This window comes from Uloborus diversus, chromosome 3 (assembly GCF_026930045.1).
Source record: "Uloborus diversus isolate 005 chromosome 3, Udiv.v.3.1, whole genome shotgun sequence".
Lineage (NCBI taxonomy): Eukaryota > Metazoa > Arthropoda > Arachnida > Araneae > Uloboridae > Uloborus > Uloborus diversus.
Window position 1 is genome coordinate 55,399,197 of NC_072733.1, and position 26,073 is coordinate 55,425,269.

At 34.0% G+C, this 26,073-nt stretch overlaps 1 protein-coding gene across 1 annotated transcript in view; it reads right to left on the reverse strand.

Annotated features, from left to right (window-relative positions):
• The window catches only part of LOC129218753 (histone-lysine N-methyltransferase NSD2-like), a 136,349-nt gene extending 114,724 nt beyond the window's left edge, over positions 1-21,625 (reverse strand). Inside the window, exon 1 of the mRNA XM_054853076.1 lies at positions 21,522-21,625. The gene's annotated coding sequence lies outside the window, so the exon portion shown is untranslated. The remainder of the gene's footprint in view (positions 1-21,521) is intronic.
• Positions 21,626-26,073: the final 4,448 nt, after the last annotated feature.

A 26,073-nucleotide genomic window follows, 5' to 3' on the forward strand; every position in this document is an offset into this window, starting at 1 on the left:
TACCTATTTTTGTGAAAGTACAGGGGTCAATCCAGGATTTTTTTCTCACTACCTATTTTTGTGAAAGTATTGCATCATTCTATTTTTGGGAAAGTTTTTTTTATCAGCAGTTTTTTTTTTTTTTTTTTTTTTTAATTTTAGAGGCATCCTAATTTTTGTAAAAGAGAAGTAGAACAAGTGAAATTTTAGTTCGAAAAGTGTAAATTATTATATACCTGTTAAAAATAATATCACAAGTATTATTTTTAACAGATTTCGTTTTTTGAGGAGGGGGGGGGAACTAAAAACCTAAGAAGTACGAAAAATATCATCGTCATTTCAGCTTATTGGGCTATGTACTGTGTACAAAATAGGAAATTAAGAAAAAAACGGTTTCCCAAAATAGATGTTGAAAGATTGTAATAATATTGCATGAATACACTTTGGCGAGAAACAGCTAAAAATTAGTTAAAATACTACAAAAAGGTTGCTATTTAAGCGATTGTTCATATAAACCTGCTTAGAATTTTATGTTATAAGTAAATTTTGTTTTAAACAGAGAAACAAATTTTATATTTTAAAATGCACATTTTTGTGAAATTTTCGATGTTTTTGTGAAGCCACTGATTTTATAATTTGATTTTTGTGAAAGTACTAATTTTAAAACAAGATTTTTGTGAAGGTACCGAAAAACGGTAGCAAAATCAGCCTGTATTGGGCCCTGGTTACATTCGCCTATGTTGAAACTGCAGGCTTGATGATGGGTTTAGGCTTTGTCTATATCTGATTATTAATCAGATTAAATCGTTCAGATGTAGATTCATTCGTCATTCAGATCATAAGTTCATTCAAAATGAATGAATCTATGAAAGTTTTAAATTTAAAACGCAATAGGTACCTCAAAAACAATTGAATAGCCTTACAGCAAAATTACAAACAAACAATATGTATTAAAAAGATGGAGCAGGAAAATTGTACACAACCATTCTTACTATGAAAACTACATTTAAAATATTAATTTCCTCAAATTGGGTCGTTTCCAAAATTTTATAAGTATTTTTTCCCAAAAGAACATGCTTAAAAACATAGGATCTGACAATTTTTTAAATCATTTGACTAAGTTTAATATTTTTAAAAAGATATTTTAATCGGCACCCTTTCATTTTTACGCTTCTGCCGATGATGTCACAAATGATGAAACGCCACTCTCTGTTGCCATTCACAGAGCGAAATATTTAATTCGCATCTTTATTCACGTGTACTGGCAACGATATGGTTGAGAGCAAGCGTAGAGTGCAATATTTAATTCACATCTTGATTATCATAACATGGAAACGTGGTAAACAGATGCGCCAAATTACATCATCTGCGACGCCATAAATACCACGCCTTATTTTTTAAATTGGACATTTAAAATTATTAATGACAAATTAAGCGTTGGGTAATGAAAGTTTTTCTTGCTCCATGATTTTTTTTTTCTTTTTTTGCTTATTCTATCAATCTCAGTAACTAAAAGTAGTACATACTTTTGACTGAAGGAAACAACCCATTATGTTTTTAAAACCAATAAATTATGCAGAAAGCTTTTAAAAAATATTTTAAAAGCAAATTATTTATAAATTTTTTAAAAAAATAGTTTTTCAAGCACAAACAGCTTTTTAGTTCACTATCAAAAAGTCTTATTTCGAGTTCAAGCTGGTTACTATGGTAACAACATTGAAAAGGAATGGCCAATTGCGATGACAAACGATGGAATAATTTCTCGACAATGAAGATCTGACTGTCTCTTACATTCTATAATTCCCATTTTCTTATCTATGTTTTTTTTTTCAATTTGTGATGCACCAAACGTTATTTTATAAGTAATTTATCGTTATAACTAGCTTTTATTCTTGTAATGTTTTGTGTAACATTTATACTATATATTAACCTGTATTCAATATTTAAAATATAGTGCCATAACATAACTGATTATGAGCCTTCTCAATGTCTCATTGTACCTCATTCCAAATCGCTCTGTGCTCCCACAAGGGGCACCTCAGTTTCCTAATTGCTGTCCCTTCCCCCCTAGCCATATTTCGGTAGTGAGAGACAAAAAACTAGGGGAAAAAAGTATGACTATAAGCACTTAGTGGTGCATTAATTCCGGAATAGAGCTTTTTAAATAGCCTAAGGCTCTTTTCGAACCATGAAGTTAGATTTTCAGGACGTGAAAATTAGTTCATTAGATCAATAGTGATTCAGGATAATGTATTTATGTGATGACTTTGAGTAAAAGCACTTATTTTCGCAAGGCTTTCATTCTAGCAATTTTCCAGAGCATCGTAATCAAGAAAATTTAAACCTTGCGAAATAATTTTTTATAGAATAATTCTGTTCATATAAAATTCGAAAAAATTTTCAATTTTGCTAAAATTTAGGCTTGTAAGAATAAGTGATTTCACAGTATTTCTCCCTAGTTAATGCAACTGTTTATTTGCACAAAAGATTGTTGATGCTTTTCTTCAAAGTTCATTGTAATCGCTTTCAATGGACACAGAATTATGACATGTTTTATTTTATTTGCATATTACACTTCTGATGCATTTTTTCTGAAAGGAAGTTTTTGTTTTGTATTAAAATATAGTTGATAATATGGAAATTACGCAAAGTTAAAATGCAAACCTATTGTTACATAGTGTAATATTTTCGCTGAAAAAAGTTTCAAATTTATTTGAATTATTTGGGAAGCTTCCCCCTGCTAGGATATGTATTTCCAAATCTGTATGTAAGCAAGGATAAAGTTTCGTAGCTAAGCTCAAAAAATAGTCTACTCCAAGTTTAGACCCAAAGGAAATAAATGCTCTTGCTCATTCAACCCTTAATTGCTGTCATCCCCTCCCCCTAAACACATGTTTTTTATTACCCTGAAGATGATCTGCATGCCCCACCCCAACAGGGGTTTAAGAAGCTGTCCCCTCTTTCTCTATTGTCACTGGCGGAAGGCGTGGTTAACACGGAAATTCGTCAACTTTTGCAAAATTTTCCAGTTTTTCCCTCCCAATTACTCTTATCCTAATTTAAGTATGATTAAAAGAAAGGTATCCCTGAAAAGCCCAAACTTTCAAGAATGACGCGTAGTTTTTCAATTTGAGCAAATGTTAGATCTTGAGTATTTATGAAGGGTTTAAACAGAAAGCACATCTTACTTTGCCAACTCATAAATTTAGCAGCCATTTAATATTAAATTTTCGCGGAAAATGAAAAAATAAAAAAGGGGCGTCATTTGTACTGTTCTGAAGAATGTTATGCAGAAAAAAATATCTCAAAATATTTAAATGCGAATTAGCAATCGGGATGAAACTTCCCCGTAGACTTAACATTGATTTCGAATTTTCCGAGGCTCTCTCCAGCGGTACCTTAAGCGAGGCCGACAGTATAAGAATAGAAAAATAAAATCAAAGGCATACGTCATTCAACGGTCAAGTGAAAACAATAAGCAATTCATGATTGCTCAAAAACAGTTTGAAATCGAGAAAAAGTGCACCTAGGTTGAGTGAACTAAAGCCAATAACTTTTTAAATAATTAAACTAGAGCATTGAAACTCTCTTCATAAATTTTGAAAAAATTTGAAGCTTCAAAATAAACAATAAAAAAAATCGAATAGTTTGGTCATTTTTGAGGTTATGTGGCTCTACGCCTTTAAGAATTTAAAGCGATGTACCGGATCAAATTGAAATAATTTAGGTTTGTTCCGTCTTAGAGTACTATAGAATAGAAAACACATATCGATAAGACCTATTATACGATTAATACTTATTACTTTCGCCAAATATCAGAACAAAAAAGAAAATTGAATAGATCTCGCCCAATTGAGGTTTTTTTTGTATAAAAGTTTCAAACCAATTCAGAACTTTTCATACTCAAAACCAACTATACGAAAACAAACTCCTCATTCAGAAATTCCGATCATATTAGTTTCAAACAGAAAAATAAATAAAAATATGCACGCGATGCGATGCAGTAGAATCGGGGGAGAACTCATAAAATGGTAAATGCCAGTTCCAGATACTAACAGCCATTTCGGAACTGATGTGATATACCCATTGAGAAGGAATAGATGGAGAGAGTGCAACCCTACTATCCCGATACGGCAACCATACCATGTGACCTGGGGAGCAATTTCTAGTTGACCGTAACCGCTGAAGAAGTTTTCATTAGCTGAAGCCATGAATGATAAAAACATTTAACTGTAGAAGGGAAAAATTAGATTTATAGCAATAGTGCAGTATTGTAGCATTATAAACTGTAAAGAAAAAGCCATACCAGGAAATCCAGTAACTTTTCTTAGGCATGTACAAATGTTTTTTACTTCAAAATAAAGAAAAAATAACATATATATGCATTCAACGAGTACATTTCCCACAGTTGCCTATAATTTTTAAATTTTTGTACTGATTTTACCTATAAATGTAATAAAACATTGTATATCATGAGTGCAAATAACATTTTAGTTCCATAAAAACACTTTTTACTTAACTAGTAATTATTTTAACGGCTCTCAAGTAATTTGTGTACGTTTGCTTTGTTGGCGAGTAGCTTGTCGCCAAGCTCCTGTGAACAGCAGATGCGTTTAGAACAAGTTTTAGATTTGAAAATAAATATTTGTTACTTTTATGCTTTAATTTAAATACTAGTGTGCCTGCATATGAAATAATTTCAAAACATTGATTACAAAACACAAGAATCCATAAATTTTCAGTCAATGAGAGAACTCTTTAAACATATATTTGTACATGACCGTCATTACAAGGAATAAACATCAAAATACATGAAAAATGCAGTTACATCATATTTTCAAATCCGGGAAGAAGTGGGGGAGGGGAGTTTGAATGACAGACCTGTATTTGTATCCGTTATTTATTTAAAATTGGCAAAAGGTTCGCAGCTTTGCCTTTTCTAGTAACAATAATCAGTAACGATACCTTTTAGAACTGCTGATCTTTCAACATTGCTCAAAACTCTGTTAATCTTCTAACAATTCTAGAGAAAGTTTCAATACTATTTTTCGAAAAGCACACACACGCGCTCAATTTAACTACACCGATGCACAAAAAACTCATCACAATAATTCAGGCTGAAAACTTTCGCTTACTCATAACACACTAGGTTGATCTAATATTCTCTGAAAAAATAACAACTCTTAATTGTTTCCAAAATATAATAAAAATAAATTTACGCAGACGACAAATTAAAAAATAGGGCGGTTGAATTATTCTACTTTGTTTTCTTCTTACTTAGCTTGGCTTTAATCTTCTGTTTTAATAATATTGTTGTTTGAAAGCAGACGATATTTTTTTAGAATACATATTCATTTGAATTGAACAGAGATGGGCAGACTCTGCAGCTCTGATTTGTAGCCCCGACTTCATAATTAGTGCCGTCGTCTGAAAAATATTTAGTGTCAAAAGAGCGATTGCGTGCCAAAATGCGACAACTTCCCAGCCAAACTAGTCACCTGACCTGGGAGAAATGTTTTTGAAGCTTATCTGACTGAGACATTTGCTGTCGCTCCCTCCATTAGTATTCCTTCTCAATGGATATACCCCACCCTTGGCGACTTTTTCCTGTTGGCGCAAAGAAAGCGTCGCCAAGAAAACGATGTATGACAACATATGTCATACATCGTTTTTAGCGATGCTTTTTTTGCGCCAACAGGAAAAAATCAGATGAAAAAACATGATCAAAGCACTTCAGAACACTATATAAAAACAACAAAAAACATCACGAATATACGCTTCAAAAATACCAGAAACTAGAAGGGTTTTGTACACAAAGAACAATTACTAGAAAGTATTTAAAATGCTTAAATCAACAAATTACTATAACAGTTCACCAACGAAATATGTACCAATAGAAATAAAAGCTATTTTCCAACATGCATTTCATCGAACGAAAACTTTTCTCATACTCTGCTAAAAAAGAGCAAACATGATTTATGATTAAAGACAAATACAAAAGAAGGACGGTGGAAAACGATAAGAGTACTTTCATTCAGTGGGCTAGACATTTTTTGCCCTTTTTCGACAGTTGTTTCGTACAAGTGACGTGTGTCAAATCCTTCCCCACCTGCTATTGCCCTTCTACAGTGTTGGGTAAAGCTATTTTTCGGAGGGCTAGGGAGCTGGAGCCCATGCAGCAGAAATCGAAGTGACATGGATTGCCGTTTTAGTGTCTGGTCGAATAGGGAAGTATTTGATTTTCTAATTTTATTTTTATATGATAGAGTAACATACATGAACATCATCTGCGAAAAAAAATTTACGATACGACTAGTACTTTTTTTTAAAATAATTTTTTAAAGTTCACGCGCGAGTGACGTCATTTGCTTGTAAGTCCTATCCTTTGACTGACGTCACTGCCGCGCTGCGAGGCGGCGGGGTTGGCTAGGACAAAGAAGCGCTTGGCGATCTTTGGGGGAAGGCGCGGGCAGGGCCGGATTAACGTCTATTTACGCCCCTAGGCCAAACTTAGAGATTACGCCCTCCTACTCCCTTCACATATTCGAAGTGTATCGAAATCGTATCCCACCCTCTTCTTTCTCAGAGGCGTAGCAGCGTCCGGGAGATAAGTGAAAATTTCGCGCCCCTTCCCCAGATTGAAAATTAAGGGATGGGTTTCATTTTCAATTTTCCCATGGTTAATGTTCAAAAGGGGGGGGGGCTGTGGATTTGCCGGTGCACTCCAGAAATTTGCCAAAATTGACGCTTCAGAAATGCAATTTTAGGCCATTTAACTCGAAGTAACGGTCATCTTTGATGATGTTAGAGAAAGGGATCGGTTAGGGAACTCTCCCCCTCCCTTTTCGAAATTAAAGTCATAAAACTAAGTTCTTGAAAAACTTTAATGATGCTGGGAGACAACGAAGAAATTGAGGTCCTAAAACAATTTTAGAGGATATTTTTTTGGTGAGCGGGTTGCTTTAGCAAGGAACTTATTTGAAATTAAAGACTGCAACATTCGAAGACATCTTTTATGATGTTAGAGAAATGGATGGGGTTAAGCCATTCTCCCCCAGAAAGTTTTCGAAATTAAAAGCCTAAATACTTTATTGTGAGTCATCTTCAATAACAAAATGAGGAGGGATGGAATTGGGTAACTCTCTTCCGTAAATTTTTCGAATTTAAAGTCCTAAAAACAAAGCTTTAGACAATTTTAATAATGTTGGAGAAAGGCTGAACTCTGCAGCTATCCGGATTTTTTTTTTTTTTTCTAAATTCAGGTCCTAATCTTAGGCGATTTTAAATGAGTTGGAGAAGGGGGGATGGGATACTGAAGTCAAGGTCACTTCCCTGGAAAATCTTTGGGCGTGAGGACTTAAAAACAAAGTTTTAGACGATCTGTTATGATATGAAGCCTGTGAAAAGAAAACTCTAAATATGCATTTGTAGGACTTCTAATGCATCTGATGGTGCTGGGTAAAGGGATTGGGTGAGGACTCTTTTCAGGAAAATTTTCGAAATTTTAGACCATCTTCAAAATGCTAAGAAGGGGAGGGGGACCCACCTGCACAGATGTTCAAAAGTTGAGGTCCTATGAAAAAATCTCGATAATGTTCGGAAAATATAGAAACACTCGGAAACTTTTTGAAACTAACGTTTCATAAAAAGCAAACTCAGAAAAACTTTGAAGATGTTAGTAGAAGTGGGTTTGGGGGAATCTCTGCTGTAATTTTTTTCTGAAATTAAATTTATAAAATTCGCAATTTTAGGTTACCTTTGGTGACGTAACATGATGGGAATAGGCTCAGAAAACGCATCCCTCCCCACATTGCTACGTCCCGAAATTTTCATTCATTTCTTAAAATATGTTATCAAACATCTTGCCTCAATTTTTCTTTTTCAAAAACATTTAACTGTTTTGGTTTTCCATTGTGAAATTTTCAAATTTTCCGCCTCAAAATGTTTATCTGTTTGGAAAACAAATGTCTGTAGCCCAAGGAAAAAGCTTTTACCGGTTTAAGCTGAGATGATATTTAGCAGTGATATCTGAAGTATTTTTTCCCCTTTTTATTTACATTTAGATATTATGACTCTTGAATTCCTTGATAGTTTCATTTTTTACCTTGAAAATATTTAAAACTGCTGGTCTCTCTCTGTAAATATATTTAATTTTTCTTTTATTTTTATCAACTTTGTTGTGATCTAGATGATGTTTTGAAAAAAAAATATTCAGAAAAATAATATGTTGGAAGTGAAACCCAAAAACAGAGGTAATTATAAAGGAAAAGATAGAAAATTGTGTCAAAGAAATTATTTATTAGGAAACTTGTATGCAATGCTTAGTGTGGAGAACTAAAGCAGACTATGGTGAATATTTTGTGTACAAAATAGGGGATATTATTGGCAAAGGCCGCAGGAGGTCACTGTGAACTCCCCAAAATTTCCTTATGCGTCAAACAATGTCCGACAGTTTGGAGACAACATAAAAATATGCTTTAAAGGGATGTCTATTGTCTGTTTTCGTTAGATTTTGCTACACGTGCAATTATGCATACTCGTGTTTTGTCATTCCGTAAAATTTGAAATTTCATTCGGTAAATTAATAATTTCATCCCTTCAAAAATTTAAGCTTTGGGCGCTGCTAATTATTGACTGTCAAACCTAACCATGAACTGATAAATTATTAATTGCAAAACATATACTTATTGACATGATTTAAAGACATCAAGAGAAAAAATGTTTCATGAACAAGTTTTTTACATTGAACACTTTCTATATCATAGCTTTACCGAATTTTGAAATCATTGTTCAAATCAAAGATATTGAAAATTTAGTGTCATCGGGTTTTGAAAACCAGCGGGGGTGCTCAAACACCGAGCACAATGGACCAAACAAGGGCAATTTTTCAGAGTGTATAATTCTCAAGAAAAGGTGCTTCAGTTTTATAAACAGAAACACTAGGTGGAAAATATCTTATTTTACTTCGGGTTTTTACCACAAAAAAATTTTACGAGAAAAAAATAAATAAATGAAAATAAAATAAAGTAAAATAGAATGAATTAAATTAAAGCAGAGAAAATTTTAGTGAGAATCAAAACACAAATAGTTTAGGAACAAAAACACAACAGTATAATTTGTTCTTTTTGTTAAGCTTAGCTAAATATTTAAAAATTCTTCCCTTTTTGTATGGTCTCTTTTTTCTGCTTGTAGAAAAAGAGGCCATACAAAACCGTTTTCATCAGTTTTCTGCTGATAGTGGGGGTGCCCGGCACCCCCGCAAATATTGGGGGGGGGGGTTGCTGGAGCATCGCAGCGCCCTCGGAGTCGGCGCCCCTAGAAAATTATCTGTTTTGACCAGAAACAGTACCTAGACTCAAGCATTACGCCCCCTCTCCTCTAATTGCTTTTTTCTGCTCAGTGGTAAGGTCCCAATCAGTTCTAGCTGTATTTTTACTGTCCAAATACTAGCATGCCACTTTCCTTTTATTTTTCTAATGAGCTGTTCATTTTTTTCTCCTCCTGGATATGCGCCCTTTTTGGCTTGCGCCCCTAGGCCATGGCCTAGGTTGGCCTATTGGGTAATCCGGGCTTGGGCGCAGAAAAACAAGAGCCTTCTAACAGCAGCGGGCATAAAAGGCTAGTGAAAATCCTTTGCTGTCTGTAGGGTTTAATGCATTCTGCGATTGTTTTTAATTTGATTTTCTTTGTCATGGCTAGTAGAATCAATTACAAGTATTGCTTCGTTCCTGGATACATATCTACATCTAAAAAAAATCCTCACAAGCGATTTGTTATTGTTCCGTCCCAGCAGGATCTTCGAAAGAAGTGTTTTTAAGTGTGTTTATTAATTAAAATTTGAAAATGAAAATTTGCACTGCATTTTAATTAAAAACTATGTCAAGTGAGAAACACAGTTTGAAATATATGTTCACAACTGTTCATAAATAAATGTTTAATAAGTATATGAGATATTTTTTAAAAAATGCAAGTAAACAAAGGAATTTAAACCCTGCACAATAAACTTAAATAGAAAGTAATAGATGCATTACTATTACCATTTTAATAACAATACAAAAACTATTAATACTTTCTTTTTAACATTCAAACTATCTTCAAATTTTAACTATTACAAATTGATAATTTAAAAATACATTTTCAGTTTATCACCAGAAGCGTTTCTATATATACAAGACCTTTCTCACATGCAGAAATTTACTTATTTTATGAAATGAACACCATTTTCAAATTTATTATTTTTATCAAAAGAGCAAAAAAAAATTTTTTTTTTTTTTGCTAAGTTGCACAAAAACTCAAGGATAATTAACATGTATTAATGGATTTAAAACAATTTTCCACAAAAAAAAAAAAAAAAAGCAGATCAACTTTTATTGCCAACAAAGCGAAAAATTTTTATGCAAAAACTGCTCTAAAACTTAGTACTGGAATCACTTGCAGTAGGGTTGTTACAAAATGCGTGCCTCATTAAAAGCCGCCAAGTAAGAGCTGGAATAGCGCTCTTACATTGTAATTTATATATTCAGATAAAAAAACCATTGACACACAAATGGAAATGATCAATCTTGATAAGGAAAACTAATGCGAATAATATGAACTGTAAACATAGACGGATATGTACGTACAATTTTAAAGAATAACAATGGTGAAACTTTGTTGTTTCACTCCCCGTACTTCTAGGACATTAAATCTCTCGTCCTTTCGAAAAAAGTCAAACACCATGAATGACTTTACTTGAGGAAGGTTATTAGATTGACCTTTCGTGAATCCTAGCTCCATGATGGAAAAAATGCTGGTTAAAGGCTTTAAAAAGGCTGAAAAAGACAGTGCTATTCACCCCCTGGTAGGCGCAACACGGCATGGAAATGGAGCTCTGATCGGAACAGGGAAATGACGTCAGCTGCTGACGTTTTAGGCCACACCTCTTTTTTGCGCATCGCTCTTTAAAAAATTCATAAAAAATCAATCGTTGGTTTTAAAAATCCGGCCATGGTGAATTTTTTTGTTTTGTAAGCCTGTCAACATTGTGCAATAGTTAAAATTGGAATATTTGATAGGTTGATACTTCCCTATTGTCGTGATTGGTTAGGAGCGGAGGCGTGGCAAGTTAGTGGAGGGGCAAACCAGTCACAGCCCCAAGAATCATTTTCAGAGCTTGCAAGCGCAAACGCTAACAGATAGAAAACTTTTCACATTTTAGAAGCAATATGCAACGTGTTAGAGATTTAAAATGTGTTTCATGTCCCCAATACGCTGTTTGTTGTTTTTTTTTTAATTTTCTAGAGAAATACTAAATGTTATTTTGACATGATCTATTTAGTTGTGTACAATTTTTCTGGGTGGGCCTGGCTCACCCGGCCCATAGTGACGAGCCGCCACTGGTTAAAATATTGATGTGAAAAAAGTTAATGAATTAAAAATTGTGTGGGATGATGAGAAATATTTAATGTAGTTCATGGCACGGGTGCAGAATATGTCCGATCCGGCGATCCTAGAGCGGGGGGAATTTTACTCGTTTGGGGAAATTTTGCTGATTCAAGTCAGAGTTTTTTGCGATATTTTAAAAATTTCCCATAAAATAAAAAAAAATGCAATTCTTCTTTGGTCGTGTATGCGCAGAACGTATTTTTCCCCAGCAGATGCTCACTACGTTGGCTCTGTTGGAAATGCTGGCGCGATGTTTGCAGACCTCAAGATTCAGAAAATTTTCAAGTGGCCAATGGTCACTAGACTCAAAAAACTTGGTGGTATACCTCAAAACTCAAATTTTGAATTGGTAGCCAATGGCTACCAGATCCTCACAAAATGGTAGCCAAATCTCAAAAAAGGATAGCCAAACTTAATTTTAATTTAAATTATTTTATTTATTTTATTCCGTTTATTTATTTAGTATGTGTGTACAGTGGCTTCCAAAAGTGTTCGTACACTTTGAAATTTTTTAGTAAAACCAAAATAACTCGAAACTGAATTCGAATATGAAGTCCAATATTTTTTCACATCATTCCTATGTCATTCTAAATACAACTCATTGGTTTTTTCAAAATATTGAGGTATCTTCTTTTTGAAATGGGTCAGAAAACGAAGAAACAAAAAAATAACACGCCACAAAAGTCATCCTTCACTCAAATATTTTGGAATAAATTCACGATCAAAATTATCATATGTCGTTTTATTAATATTGTTGCATTGTGTTGACCCTTATAAGTCATTTGGCTTTATTTTTTGTTTATTTATTCCTTAATATTGCGCTTATTACTGTAAAATGGCTGGTATTCGTAAAAAACCGCAAACACCATTCAGAAATTGAATTTTTTTCCCACAGTAGTGGTAAATTGGTTAGAAATGTCTCTAAATTAGTTAATTTATTTGTTTGTATAGTAAAGTGCTTGATAAAATGCTTTAAAGAAAGGATTCGGACCGAAAACAAGGTAAGAAAAGGTCAACAAAGGTATTTGTTGTATAACTGTAAGTAGAAGAAAAAATTAGGAACTTAATCTTAAGACTTTATTTGGATCAGTTAATCAGGATGGTGGAGGTTTTCTAGTGTGAGGGTGCATATCTGCATCAGGACTTGGTAGTTTGTAATTTTTTGATGAAATAATGAATCATGCTGTTCCTTTAAATATTTGAAAAACCAATTTTGATCTCTTAGCCAACAATTTGGTTTTTGGAAACAACTTTGTTTTTTATCAAGATAACGATAAGAAGCACGCGGGTTTCAACGTTTGTGTCTAGTGTCTCGAAAATTGTCCCAAAGTTTAGAAAATACCCCTTCAATCTCCAGATTTGAACTTAATGTAACATATTTAGAGATATCTGGAGGCTAGATTACGAAAATAGGGCTTTAAAACGAAAATAGAGCTAGAAACAGTAAGACTCTAAATAATGGTTGAACACTTACTCAGAAATTACGCAAAAAAAAGAAAGAAAAAGAATGAAATCTATTCCCAGACGTTTAAAAGGTGCTATGAATACTGTATGACATTCTACTAATTAATAACTTAATCAAAAGTTCGATTATTCAATAATATAAAGACATTTTATAAAGTGTACGAAGACTTTTGTGAGAAACAAATTTCCAGCACTTTTTGGTTTTTGATTTTTAAAAAATTAAGTTTTAATATTTTTTAATAACTTTTTATGTAGTTTTGTTAAAAATTGGTCATAGATCTTACAATTAAATACATTTCCGAAATATTAATTCTAACCAATGGATCGGGGCCTATTTCGTTGAAAGTCGTAGGTGTACGAACACTTTTGGGAGCCACTGTATATGTCATTGGACGTTTGTTGCAAAGAACGTTTCTTATAAAATAATAATTAAAAATGAATAATAAAAAGCGAGCTAAAAATAAAAAAGGAAAAGAGGGTTGAGGAAAAATTTTGGAGGGGGGGGGGATTGAACTTGGGGGAAACGGCACCCCTGCCCAGATATTATTTAACACATCTTTTGCAAACTATAATCTGCATTAATTTATCTTTAAGCAAAACACATCACGATAAAAAAATAAATAAATAAAAAAGATTATTATTTTTTTTTTTTCAGCTCTCAAAACTTCTAGAAACATCACAGCTTTCAACCAAAACACAAGTTAGTTCCTTGATAAAGGAAACAACAAAATACCAAAAAAACTTGAATAGAATGTAAAACCTAAACCATTTGCGATTCTACAAAAATATTTTTTTGTTTTTCCAAATTCATACAGAATTTTATAAAATCGAAGCCTGAGTGTCAAAAAATGAATAAATAAAAGAAAGATAAACAATATAAAACAAAACGAAAAAAAAAAAAGTGAAATAAAAGATCCAGCAGAAGAAAAAAAGGGTTTCAGCCGGATTCTTTCCACCTTCTCTAGACGCAAGGGTGTCATTTTTTTTATTATTATTTACTTGTTTTATAAATACGATTGTACTTCTCTTTATTTATTTTGGAATACACATTTTCCTCTTCTAACTGGTGAAAATGGACAATCTACAACGCGGCGCCATTTTGAAAACGCAGGACGCCATTTTGAAAATTTACCGCGAAACTTAAAAATAACAACTTTTTTAAGGAGAAATGTCCACTCCTGCAGTAGGTATTATATTTTAAAAAGAAAAAAAAAGGAAAAACAAACAATATGATCAAAACAAAAAATCAAAAATCTTGCAAAAAAAAAATTTTTTTAGCGATATCGTTTTTACCTTATCTCGGTGCATTTTGACTCAAAGGCGCCATTTTTGTTTATTCATATGTAAACCAAATGTACAAGATTAATTCAATTCTTTTTATTTTGGAAAGGACATTTTCGTCTTAACTGGTAAAAATGAACAATAACGCGACGCCATTTTGAAAACGCGTAGTTTAAAAATACCGCAAAACGAAGAAATAGCCATTTGTTAAGGAGAAATAAAGTTGAAAAATAATTTTAAGATGAAAAAAGAATAATTTACTAAATTGGTGTATGAAATTTGTCTATTTTTACGATCGCGTGTCAAGAAAGCCGAGTTTTCGAAATAGCAAGTTTTGTAACGAATTTGCCGTCGTGATTGCGATTTTTGTTTTCTATTCAGAACAAGAACACATAGCACAATTAGCCACAATTGGACATTACCCCCCCCCCTTCCCTCATAGCACAATTAGCCACAATTAGACAATACTCTTCCCCCCTTCCCTCCTTCATCCCCGGCGACCCGATAGCCGAACTTTTAGTGGACAAAAGAATTTGGGGAAAGGTCATATGTCAAGACTATAGGTCAGGGAAGGTTGCATTGGCGAATGGTAGCCACATTGGCGACTGAAATGAAAATAATGGTCGCCAAAATTTGAAAATTGGTCGCATTTGGCGACTGGCGACCGCGAGTTTTGAGCTTTACTTGGTGGCCACCAGTTTTACCGTGTTTTGAAAACAGCGCTCTAGTACAAGAATGGGGGGGGGGGGGATTTCAATTTGTATTTTTTGAAACAAATATTATGAAAGTGATGCTAAATGAATGCTAACAAGAAATATAAATTATATTAATCATGGAAATATAAGAGGCATTGGGTGAAGGTTGGGAGCTCCTGATTCATTCCACCCATTTTAAAGTTTCATAAGAAAAAAAAGTCATTAAACCAAAAATAAAGTAGTGTACACAGTACCATAGTCCCACAGGGGAAAAAAAAGTATTTCCCATAAAAACAACAAATTAATTTAAAATCTTTTTGTAAATCATTGCAAACGCCATGGTAGTAAAAATCAACATGCACTTTTCAGGCAACTAGTTTAATGAAAAGAATTAATTGTAAGAAATTTAGCACGAAGGGAATAGAAAAGATATTAGATAAGCATATGATTTGAATTTTTTCAATAATTAAGATTGTTTTTTTTTTTGGGGGGGGAGGGCATAAAAATAACCACAAACCTCCTCCAATAATATGCAATTTAGCATTTACCAAGAATATATTTCCAAAAAAAAAAAAACATTTTTTTTGCATTATTTGAACTAAGGGTATGACCAAACAAAGCGACTACGTTCCATACGCATCATCTCCACGTTAGGATGACTATGAAGGGAAAACGATCAAAGGACTATTTGGCTTATATTTTAATCTGATGCGATTGAAGATTAAAAAATTACAACAGTTATTCGAATAAGTAGAAACTAGCCTCCGTTGTATAAACGATTTTCAATGGAACGTATTCCTAATCGATTGCGAGTATTACCGTCCACATCACAGCAGAAATATAAGATATAGTTTTTTTTCTTTCTATTTTTAATGATGTATAGGATTTTTAATGAAATACAGGATTTATGGGACAACATGGAATATTGTTTATGGCAAAGGAATGATAAAATGGGGCACACGGGGGGAGGGGGCAGCTTTCTGCGGTCAAAAACAAGTTGCCTTTTCAAGTTTAAAATTAAATAATTTGTCTTCCTATTTTGACGATTTTTTCAGAATAAAGACTGCGTGAGTTAATTGGGAATCAAATAGGATCGGAACGACCTTCGAGGGTTTATGTAAAAAAACACACAATATGATGTTTTTTTTTTTTTTCATATTTAAAGAGCCAAAATTTGCAACATATTTTTATACTTTCAGAACAAGATTTAAAGCAAAACATAAAACTGTTTCAGAAAAAGATCAATAATTAATCCTTAAAAAACTACAATTAAGACAAATAGTCAGTTTTTAGCACATAAGTGTCTAAATCAATTAGAATAAAAAAAAATGCTCTGAGGATAAAATTTCGCATTTTTCCAGAAAATAATTACGAATTACCCGGGAAAAAAGGGCACATTTTACGTTGTTATCAATAGTTTGCACTGCAATAAACATCCAATGCCATTTTCGGAAACTTAAGCTCTTAAAAAGTCTTGTGTACTGCCATCTTGGGAATGACCAAATATGGCGGCTACGACAAAAAAAAAAGAAATAATTTTTTGAATTTGTAGCGGGAAAACAATTTAAAAATAATAAATCTTCGTGAAACTACAATTCAGTTGAAAAGTTTTTAGCACATTTGCGTCCAAGGCAATGAGGATAAGATTAAGTTTTAAGAACAAAATTTTTCATTTCTCAAGAAAATTATATATTTAAAATAAATTAAAAATAAAAACAAGTTGCAGCACATTTTGCGTTGTTTTCATTAGTTTGCAGTGAAAGAAAACATCCAATTCTGCTTTGTTTTTGGAAACTTAGGCATTTAAGCATCGTGTCTACTTCCATCTTATAAATGACCAAAAATGGCGACTACGTTTCATTTTTAGCTGAAAAGACTTTTCGATTAAAAAACGATTTTCCCAATTGACCCTACCATTCGCAGGTTTGTGCTTTAGATGCAGGAAAATGTTCTTCTCCCGTTAAATTTTTGGATAATTCCTGTTCACCCTAGGAATTTTTTTCTTTGGAACTATTTGAGGGGCAAAAATGGCGTCCGCGGTCCTTTTTTATTTTATTGCCGGCGTCATTTTTGCCCTCAAAACTTTTGTTTTTTTTTTTTTCAGGAAACATCGATAAAAACGAAGATTAGAACTCAAGGTGCAAAATTCCCTGGGAAAAAATTGGAAAAAAAAATTTGAGGGGGGGGATTTGAAATTTCCCTCACATATTTAACTATGTCGTTTTCCATGACAATTTCCAGGTTTTTCGGAGCGTACGAACCCCGTGAAATAACCGTATTTTCCTGTGTAATTATCCGCGGGCGGCCTATAATCTGCAGGTTCTAAAATGGGCCTGAAGAAAAAAAAGTTGCGTATAATCGGAGGCGGTGTATAATATGATGTAAAAAAATCAAGTTTGAATTTAATATACCATATACCATTTGAGCAACTAAACTAAAAACGTGAAAAGGTAATTACTTTGAAGAAATAATCAAAATTAGTCTGAAATATAATCTAAAATACAATGATTTTGAAATCATGATTATAGTACGCTAATTACTTGAAAAAACAGAGTCAAGATAAAAAGCAAACGCTCTAATCTTGTGCAAATGGCTTCCTAATTCACTGTATTTTTTGCTTTTCTTACATGGCCTAAATCGCGTAAGAGGAGCATTCAAGCATCGTAAAATAACCAACATACAGGCAGGCAGTGAGAAAGAACATGCAAGCTTTGTAAAATAAACAACATCCAGTCGGAGTACGGTCTCTATCGGTGAATCCTTATAGTACTAACGCATTGAAATTCTTTTCTTGGGATCTAAATTAAAAATAACCCCCCCAAAAAAGTTGGTGACTGTAGAAATTTTTTGGGGTCGCCAATGTTGAAAACTGAGTCGCCACGTGGCGAGTGGCGACCGTAAATCTTGACCTTTAGATGTTTGGCGCTTTTCGTTTTCGCCTCGGTTCTTCCTATGTCGCTCACAACTTTCCCTCTGGGAGAACACCACCGTGGTAACCCTGTGCGATTTCCCTCCACGTGCTCGGAGTAAATGCTTGCTGTAACGTTTTGCGTTTTTGTTAGTATTAAAATATTTTTCATCAGTAATAATAGTGCTATGTTTTTTAATTTGTCTTTAAAAATATCTGTAAAGGGAATAGTAGAAAATAAATAACAAATTCATGGCAAAGTTCAACTTTGTTACTTTTTTATAAGTGGGGTTGAAAAAAGAACAAAATATGATTCTCATATCGGATGTTAAAAGATTGCGTTTTTCAAAATGTAGACATCTAAAGAAAAAAAAAAACGATAATTAAAAGAGTTAATTTAAAGTTCATCATCCTTGTTAGCATCGAAAAATCAAAACCCATATAATTTTCTCCCAAAATAACGATTAAACATCGCACCCGCACCGTAAAAACGCAAATATTGACAAGCCAACAAAATGATGAGAATATTTTCTAATCAAGTCATTATAAAGGTTCAACGCCAGACGCTAAGTGGTGATAGTTTTGAAATTGGTAACCCTATCTGAAGCGATCATATTTTTTCCTCACCTTTACTATCCCTTTGCAGTTCTAAGTTCATTTCGCAGATATATATTATTATTGTTTATTAAATCATGAGCGGAGAACAGTGCTTACCAATGCCTTTTCAAAAAAGTTTACAACAACACCGCTGCTAATTAGCTGTGATAAAACAAACAACCATTATATTTACTTGGCAGTAGTAATTATTTATCGCTGTGTAAGAGTGCCGATTTTTTTTTTTTTTTTCAAAATTAGCCGATTTTGTATAAGCTGATCCCTCTAATTTGACTTAAAAAAAGGTTCCAAAAATTATCGGTTTATAAACAGAAATATGCATTATTTTGCTTTCAGATTTGCTCTTTCAATAAACAATTTGTGACAGATCCGATCTTGTTTATCAGAATTTTGTGAAAGGTCCGTTTTGTTTGATCGGGATTTTGTGAAAGGTCCGTTTTGTTTGATCGGGATTTTGTGAAAGGTCCGTTTTGGTTGATCGGATTTTTGTGAAGGGTCCGTTAACGGACCCAAATATCCTCTGGCCAGACCCCTGGATAATGTCTGCTGACCAGTATATATTCACTCACTGGTCCTAGTAAGATTTTTCAGTAATTTCTAATGTTGGATATTGTCATATATAATGAGTCAAGAAGTAGTAAAGTATTGCATTCAATAAATTTATGTTCAAATTATTTTTAGCAATTCAAAAAATTTCTCCTCACAACTCTATTTGCTGACTTACTACGTATATGCCAAGTACTAGAGCAACACTTGTGACACATATTTTTTAAACCTATAATGATATAGAATTTTTATTTAAGCTTATATGTATCTTAAAATTTTGGGGAAATTTTCACATGGATTGGGGGAAATGATAGAAGGAAAAACATTTTCTGCACCCCTGATTCATGGTAGAAAATAAAACCACTAATTGAATTTTATGATGAGATTAAAAAAAGAAGAAAAGTAGGGAGCCAGACCAATGTGCCCCGACTCTCCCTATACACTTGTGCAGTCAAATATCTTCCAAAAGTCCAAGTTTTTTCGAAGTATAAGTTGTAATTCCCTTTAAAGGGCTACTTTTATTCTTTTTTTTCTGTGCATTTTGGTAAAAAAAAAGCTGTGTTGAAACAGTTGCCAAATGTAGAGTCGGTTAAGTTTTGTAGAGTCCGTAACCAAATTTAGAAAATTGATAAAAAATACCGAATTTAAATAATCATGAAACTTATTTTAGAATATTGTAACACCATAGTTGAAATTAGAAAATATTCAATTTAGTGACATAAAATGCATAAATAAAAATTTTAACAAAACTTTTCGTCTAATTATTGTTAGACTCTACAATCACCATTTTTACAACTTATAATTTTTTAACGAATGCACTTTTTGATTAAAATTATCATACGTATTAGAGATAATCGCTTTCTTTATTTGTCCCAAGCACCAGTTTTGGCTTGAAATTCAGTTCACGTCACTATTGAAGAAAAATTCAATTTCGAGTCTGTAACTATGAAAGTTATATTTTTAATGTTATGATTGCGATTACATGGATAATATGAAGTAAAAAAAGAAAAAAATATGACATGCATGTCCTTTGGAATGTGCTTTTTCAATATATATAAAAATTTAAACCTTTTAACAAGTTTTGTTAAGGACACCCCTATGTCACAAATACCGTGAAATGCCCCAATACTCCAGTATTGGCAATAGTGAAGTTGTTAAAAACACAAATTGTGCTGATTCTTGAAAAAGTGTAACAGTAGATGTTGGTCAATTTTAACTACATTGATCTTTAAACTTTGGTTTTTGATTCTAATCACAAAACATTTGTTTGGTACAAATGTTGGATAATATTTAACTTGAAAATTGTAATAGAAGTTGTTTAGGGTAATGTGGGGACCCCGGGACTGTGGCAGGTTGGTTCACTTCACAAAGTTCTCTTAAATTATTAATGGGGAAAAAAGGTAATGAATTGAAAATTTTCTGGGATGATGAGAAATATTTAATGTAACTCATGGTAGAAAATAAAACTACTAATTGAATCTTATGATGAGATAAAAGAAAAGTAGAGAGCCACACCAATGCGCCCTGACTTCCCGTATACCCTTGTGCAGTCAAATATATTCTGAAAGTTTTTTTTTTCAAGTATAAGTTGTAATTCCCTTTAAAGGGATACTTTTATTCTTTTTTTTTCTGTGCAGGCTGTTCAAGCATTTTGGTAAAGAAAGAGCTGTGTTGAAACAGTTGCTAAATGTTCCGTAAATAAATTTAGAAAATTAATAAAAAATACTGAATTTAAATTTTCATGAAACTTATTTTAGAATATCTTAACACCATAGGTGAAATTAGAAACTATTCAATTTAGTGACATAAAATGCATAAATAAAAATGTTAACAAAACTTTTCTTCTAATAATTGTTATGGACTCTACAATCAACATTTTCACAACTTCTAATTTTTTAACGAATGCACTTTTTGATTAAAACGATTATATGTATCAGACATAATCCTTTACTTTACTTGTCCCAAGCATCAGTTTTGGCTTGAAATTCAGTTCAAGTCACTACTGAAGAAAAATTCAATGTAGAGTCTGTAAAAGTTGTTTTTGACGTTTTGATTGCGATTCATGGATAATATGAAGTAAATAAAGAAAAAAAAATATGACATGCATGTCCTTTGGAATAAACTTTTTCAATATATATAAAAATTTTAATTTTTTAACAAAGATTGTTACGGTCACCCCTATGTCAAATACCGTGAAAATGCCCATCTTTGATAAATAACTATTATAACTAAATCGAAACAAAAGCAATCTTAAAATACATAGTTACAGACAAAATATCGCAAAAGAGTGGTATCCTTTCATTCTTTGAAGCAAGGCCGAAATCACCTTTCATTGTCTAGAATTTTAAATTCCCCTTGTTTATTTTAATGCTAGCGAAACTCATGTTCCTTGTAAACAGATGGGGCAAAAATAATTTCGTTATGAAAAGTTATGGGACATCGAAAGAAACTTTCAAGAAGCCGATGAACTGACGGAGAATAATTCAAACATTTAACTCAAATAAACCACATTGTGACATGAACACATGTGTCAAGATGGACGTCAGCAAGTGGATGGTACAAGAAACAATACAAGTAACATTTCTTTTCACATAAAAATTACAACTTACCAAAGAACTTCTGGTTTTCAATATAGAAACGGTCAGTGTACTCTAAAAATTGGAGAGCATGTTTAGAATTTAATCAGCAAAACTTGTCAATACTGTTTAATAACAAACAAGTCAACGTATTTTTGAGTGAAAGCGGGAAAATCAAGTATAACGCATGTGAAGTATCGATGTTGCCAGCACCTCACAAATACGTTAAATGAACTTGCATGCATCTCTTCTCTAGATTGAGTCAAATCGTAGCCTACGAGGATCTGCTGTTGCTTGAGAGCCTTTTATTTTCCCTCGAAAACGAGGGACAGGGGCAGGGAATTTCGACACTAGGTAGCGCTTATAGCGCGTTCAACATAGAGCAAATCATAAGCATCTAAGGCAACTCAAATTAATCTCCCTTAACATCTGGAAAGAAAAACTTTTATCCTATAAGCAGGGGTGCCCCACCCCCAAAGATCAAGGACGCACCCCCTAAACATTGCGAAGATCCCCCCCCCCTAAAAATTTTAATGGCGCATTCTGCAGACAAAGAATCCTTGTTTTTCGTAAATTTTCGTTTGAAACTTCTATTACTCTTCTCGGTGCATTTACCAGATGACATTTTGTTTTAGTAAAATGCATTTTTAAACTTTAAAAATACGATTTTCTTTTTTTCTTTTTTTTCTTTTTTTTTTTTTTTTTTTTTTTTTTTTTGCTTTATTGGATGCTAAATCCCAACTTTCTGAAACTTTCATTTGTGTTACTATTTTGTTTTGGTATAAACTTCATAAAGCATTTCAATATTTAAGTTTTGTTTAAACGTACGAAGTCCAGGGTTACCCCCCCCCCCCCCCCCAGTTCAATGGCCCAAATCCCCCTTCCTCCCCTCATTTTTCTCAACCCTCTTTTCCTTTTTATTTTTTAGCTCTTATTTTTAATTTTTTTTAATAATTAATTTATTTATTTTTAATTATTAAGATTATTTTATTAGAAAAGTTCTGTGCTACGCCAATCACATACACACACAGACACTCATACTAACTAAATAAATAAAATATAAATAAAATAAATAATTTAAATTAAAACTAAATTTAAACAAATAAATTTAAACCCCCCCCCCCCCCCCGCATTAATTTAGATGGCATATTTTTTTACAATCATGAAATTCAACAAAATGAGATCAAAAACCTTTTTCACCCTCTCCTCGAAATTGTTGATGGTACAGGCTACGTTATAACCCCTCCCCCCCCCCTCCCTTGTGGACACCCCTGACATATATGGATGCTTCACTTCACAAATCGATTAACTCCATGAAACAAAAAGTCGATAAAAGTGACGAAGAAGATAGCGTTTTACCTAGAAGTTAATGGGCCCTCGTGTTACATTTTCTGCCATCGCAGGATCAGAAATGTACTGAACAAAAAGTTTAATATAAATTCACATTCTAAGCATTGATTAAGCACTATTAAAGCAGAAATGAGGATTTTTTTTAAAGTGGAGTTAATCGATTTGGCAACAGAGGCATCCATATAACAACCTGAAGAAGCATAAGTCCTTGTATTGCAAGACTCTGATAAAAATGTGTATGACCTTGAGAGAATTCATTTCAATGCAAAAACAAACAGACGGTCAAGGGGGGGACGAAATGGGAAGATTGGGCGCCGACTATTGGGCGCCGCATATTGGGCGCCGATCATTTTGAGCGCCGGGAACTTTGGGCGCCGAGCACTTTGGGCGCCGAGCATTTTGGGCGCCGGGAACTTTGGGCGCCGAGCATATTGTGCCCAGTATTCCCGGGGCCTAAAATGTTCGGCGCCCAATGTTTCCGGCGTCCAAAATGCTCGGCGCCCAATGTTCCCGGCTGCAAATTTTGAAACGCTCTCAATGCTTACGTTACGGTAGCTACCGGTTAGTTAACCACGTGACAGCTAATGATCACGTGCTCCAATCAACTGCTTAGAACGGTAACCGATTGATCATAGAACCCTGCGGTTAGTAACCGGTCGACCTGTGAGGTTCGTCGAACGCAAGAAATGCTTGCGTTCGCCGAGCTCAACTGGTAGCTACCGGCTAATCGATCACGTGACATCTAATGATCACGCAGCGGTTAGCAACCGGTTACTCAGTGGTCGACCGGTTGGCGAAATGAGAAATAAAAACGATCGCGTTCTATTAAACAGCATGGTGACCTGGATACATTAAAGCAACCCCGAGTAAAATGTAAACAGAGCCGCCCCTTTAAATTGTGAGGTAGAAATTGCAATGCGAAATATTGCTGTTTAAAGTTTTAGTTCGTTTTAGTTTCACGATTTACTGTTTTTTGTGTTGTGAAATATTTCCGTTTTCGTAGGCTTTCTTCTGAATCTTAATTTACGTCTGTATTGTTGTTATGTTTGGAAAATTCTGCTTGCTGTAAACATTCGCAATAAACTCACATTGAAAGAGACGCAGAACAGATTTTAACATGGTAGATAATACATGCTGTTTCAAAATGAGTTTCTTTGACTGTTGATTTTTTTTTTTATATTCTTGAGAATAAACTGAAATACAATCTGAGTGCGCTTCTCTTATGTTGTTGATGTTTTAATTTATTGGTTTTCTCTGAACAATATGTTGAAGATTTTGGTTATTTCATAAAGTTTTTTAACAATAAAAATGTCGTGAGAAAATCTGTAAAAAAATACTACCATTTAATGATCTAAGAAATACATTTTATCTCAGGAAAGAATATAATCCTTTTCATTTAATTTAATTTCACCTTCATCAGTCTCAGTTTTTAGTTTTGTAAAAAAAAATAATAAAAAGGGGAAAGGATGGGTGGGAAGATGTTGAGTCACTGCTCCTATGCTCTGTGAGACTCGTGAGAATCTGAGCGACCAGTGTCAGCCTTTGCACAATCCCCCCCCCCTCCCCATTTCCTAGAAAAAATTAAAATGACACGTTTGGCTACCACCAACTACTCGCATCAATCAGTAGTCATTGGCCCCAGGAACTGTAAGCTTTTCCATTTCGATTGTTTTATACTCCGAGCTTGTGTCACTCCTTAACTGTACTAAATCATTATAGTCTTGTGAGTTCATTTGTATGCTAATGATAATAATATATTCAGAGCTCTAATTTTTTTTTTTTTTTTTATCCTTGTTAATTTTGCCTGAATGAACTGATAATTGATAACAATTTGCAGATTGCACCAAAATCTTAATTATATTAAAATGTTCCCTATCAAAGAAGTTTAGAGCAAATATTGTATAATTGACTTTGAATTCATAGCACCTGTGATAGTTAAGTTAGAGGGGGGAGGGGAGCCAAAGTGAGTGCCCTTGGCTAGTTCATTCTTGCACCCTTTGAACTTGTTCGTTTCCGTTTTTTTCCCTTACATTCATGGCATGCGAAAAATCCGGAAAACTTGCAGAAGGGGGTTGCTATTCATATTGTATTCTGAATTTGGAGCACTTCAGAAGTGATTGGTAGTTGGGGGAAAGGGTTCCAAACATAACAACAATAACAATACAGACGTAAATTAAGATTCAGAAGAAAGCCTACGAAAACGGAAATATTTCACAACACAAAAAACAGTAAATCGTGAAATTAAAACGAACTAAAACTTTAAACAGCAATATTTCGCATTGCAATTTCTACCTCACAATTTAAAGGGGCGGCTCTGCTTACACTTTACTCGAGGTTGCTTTAATGTATCCAGGTCACCATGCTGTTCAATAGAACGCGCTCGTTTTTATTTCTCATTTCGCCAATGTACTGTAATTGGTTTTGTTCGGCGATCCTAACCGTTCGACTACTGAGTAACGGGTTGCTAACCGCTGCGTGATCATTAGAGGTCACGTGATCGATTAACCGGTAGCTACCAGTTGAGCTCGGCGAACGCAAGCATTCCTTACGTTCGACGAACCTCACCGGTCGACCGGTTACTAACCGCAGCGTTCTATGATCAACCAGTTACCGTTCTAAGCAGTTGATTGGAGCACGTGATCATTAGCTGTCACTTGATTAACTAACCGGTAGCTACCGTAACGTAAGCATTGAGAGCGTGGCAAAATTCGCCGCCGGGAACATTGGGCGCCGAGCATTTTGGACGCCGGAAACATTGGGCGCCGAGCATTTTAGGCCCCAGGAATACTGGGCACAATATGCTCGGCGCCCAAAGTTCCCGGCGCCCAAAATGTTCGGCGCCCAAAGTTCCCGGCGCCCAAAGTTCCCAGCGCCCAATAGTCGGCGCCCAATCTTCCTAGACCGAGGGGGGGGGGGGGATGTCCTGGTGCAGACAACACTGAAATTTTTGAAGATTGTATAAGAATTTTATTTGATCTCATGCACATGATTTAATCTCATTGACTGTCTTCGCCAGGACATCCCCCCGTGCCCCACTTTGGATTTCCCTGTCTGCTTTGTTTCACATCAAATAAATTCTCTCAAGATCATGCATCTTTTTATCAGAGCCATAAAATACAAGCACTTGCTTATGCTTTTTCTGATAGTTGTTTCTGTCAGAGATGCCAATGAAGAAACAGGGGAGATGTAGCACAGCGTGAAGCATTGAAAATTTTAGAGGGGGGCAATTGAAGAA